At 38.0% G+C, this 2,652-nt stretch overlaps 1 non-coding gene across 1 annotated transcript; it reads right to left on the bottom strand.

Annotated features, from left to right (window-relative positions):
- Positions 1-2,078: 2,078 nt before the first annotated feature.
- LOC148580531 (small nucleolar RNA R71) lies at positions 2,079-2,185 on the bottom strand. Its single transcript, XR_015898337.1, has one exon. It is a non-coding gene; the product is annotated as a small nucleolar RNA R71 (small nucleolar RNA).
- Positions 2,186-2,652: the final 467 nt, after the last annotated feature.

Raw genomic sequence — 2,652 nt, 5'->3', positions numbered from 1 at the left:
TGCAAAAGGTGATTGTCACTAACGTTCTCGAACCCACATTTTCACTTAACGTTAACGCCACTAACGTCCTAGCCAAAGTCCATGCCTATTTCACACTTTCTCTGCAAGTAAAGTTGAGCCCACTGAAGATTCCAAACTGCTTCAACTCAAGATCCAAAGGCCCATATCCAAGACTTGAAGAAGCCAACTAGAAGATCACAAGAGTAGTATAAATAGGAGTAGTTTTGAACTAGAGAGGAGCTTTTGGATTGAGAGAACTACTCTCTGTATAATTTTACTTTCTTTGCAACTTCTAGTTTTATTTTCAGAATGCATTCTCCATCTTTGTTTTCCATTCCCAGAGCCATGAACAAGTAAACCCCTTTCATTGGGTTAGGGAGCTCTGTTGTAATTTGATGGATTAATAATAGTTTTCATTATTCTTCTTCTTTCTTTTCTCTTGATTTTACTAGAAAGCTTTCAATCTTCATCCAATTGGGTAATTGTCTTGGAAAAGAAGCTATTCATACTTGGATCTCTTCGGAACCTTGGAAGAGGAATGAAGAGATCATGCTAGAAATGCTTTCTCATGTTGGACCAAATTGGGGTTTGGATGGATATAGTGACATATAATCCTACCAACACTTTGATTTGGAAATACATGTGGTATAATCAGTGACCATACTTCATCTCTTCTCATGAGCAATTAGACCAAGGAATTGGCTATTGATCAAGATTTAAGAGATTGAATTACCAAGGAATTGGAGTTCAATCACTTAAGATTGCCAAGGAGATCAATGAATGCATTGATTGAGGAAGAGATGAAAATGAACTTGATTCGGAGAATGCAACATCTCCTAAACCCAATGAATCCCCCATTTCTGTTCTTACCCATTTTCTTTAATTTCTGCAATTTACTTTCATGCTAAATTCCCCATTCCCCATTTAAGATTCTGCAATTTACCTTTCGCCATTTACATTCAGCTCTTTATTTCCAGTATTTACAGTTTCTGTTATTTACTTTCCTGCCATCTAATTTCCTGCAACTCTCACATTAAATTCTGCTTAGCTCAACTAGAACATTCCTCTAATTAAAGTTGATTGACCAATCAATCCCTGTGGGATTCGACCTCACTCTATTGTGAATTTTTGCTTGACGACAATTCAGTAAACTTGCCGAGGGAAATTTGTTGAAAGACAAGTTTTTGTGCATCAAGTTTATGGCGCTGTTTCCGGGGAATGATTTTATATTAATAATGATTAAATTGGTGGATAACTAGATTGAGTATTTTTTTTTATTTTGTTTAATTTTATTTGAGTAATTTACTTTCAGTTTTAGTTATTTCCTTCCCTTTACCCTTTACCCATTTGTGGTGTTATCTGCACATTTTTTTTACTATTTAGTTCACTGACCCACTAACTGTTTGATATATTGCATCACTCACACTAACAGCATTTCTGCAGAGAATACTGTCTGCATCTATCTTTTTTGCTTGTGATTTGTGGGTTGTATAACAGGTAGAAGAAGCAGTGCTTCAACTTCCTTTGATTCTGAACCTGAGAGGACCTTCCTTAGATTGAGGAGGGAAGCAAGAGGAAAGAGAGTCGTTAGTGCTGAGGGAGAGGAAGAGTACTTTGAACCAAACATGGATGAGAATATAGAAAACCATCATGAAGAAGAGGCTCACAACCATGGCAGAGAAGGCCCAGTGCATCATGCTGGGCAAGAGAGAAGAGTTCTGGGATCTTACATCAATCCAAACCCAGGAAACTGTGGAAGTAGCATCCAAAAGCCAACCATACATGCCAACAACTTTGAACTAAAGCCACATCTCATCACCCTTGTTCAGAACAACTGTTCATTCAGAGAAATTGTGCAAAAAGATCCCAATCAACATCTAACCACCTTCCTGAGGATATGTGATACTGTGAAGTCTAATGGTGTTCATCCTGACATCTACAAACTGCTTCTATTCCCCTTCTTACTCAAGGACAAGGCATCTAAATGGCTGGAATCCTTCCCGAAGGAAAGCTTAACAACCTGGGAAGATGTGGTGAACAAATTCTTGGCAAGATTCTATCCTCCTCAAAGAATCAACAGGTTGAGAGCTGAGGTTCAAACTTTCAAGCAACAAGATGGTGAGACTCTCTACGAAGCATGGGAGAGGTTTAAGGATCTGACAAGAAGATACCCACCAGATATGTTCAATGAATGGGTACAGCTACACATTTTCTATGAAGGTCTTTCTCTGAACAAGAAGAAGACCATTGAAGAAGCTAATACACGGAAAACTTGTCTCGCAACAAATTTCCTTCGGCAAGTGTACCGAATTCGTCGTCAAGTAAAAACTCACAATAGAGTGAGGTCGAATCCCACAGAGATTGATTGATCAAGCAACTTTAATTAAAGGAATGTTCTAGTTGAGCGAACCAGAATTTGAGTTAGGAATTGCAGAAAATTAAATGGCGGGAAAGTAAATAGTGAAAACAGAAATGCTGGAAATAAAGAGCTGAATGTAAATGGCGGAAAGTAAATTGCAGAATCTTAAATGGGGATGGGGCAATTGCTCATAAAAGTAAATGGCAGAAATTAAAGAGAATGGGTAAGATCAGAAATGGGGAGTTCATTGGGCTTAGGAGATGTTGCATTCTCCGGATCAAGTTCATTTTCAT

This window comes from Arachis ipaensis, chromosome B10, assembly GCF_059453495.1.
Source record: "Arachis ipaensis isolate K30076 ecotype BB chromosome B10, ASM5945349v1, whole genome shotgun sequence".
Classification (NCBI taxonomy): Eukaryota; Viridiplantae; Streptophyta; class Magnoliopsida; order Fabales; family Fabaceae; genus Arachis; species Arachis ipaensis.
Note: the sequence above shows the minus strand (reverse complement) of the source record. Positions and strands in the feature narration are given on the sequence as shown.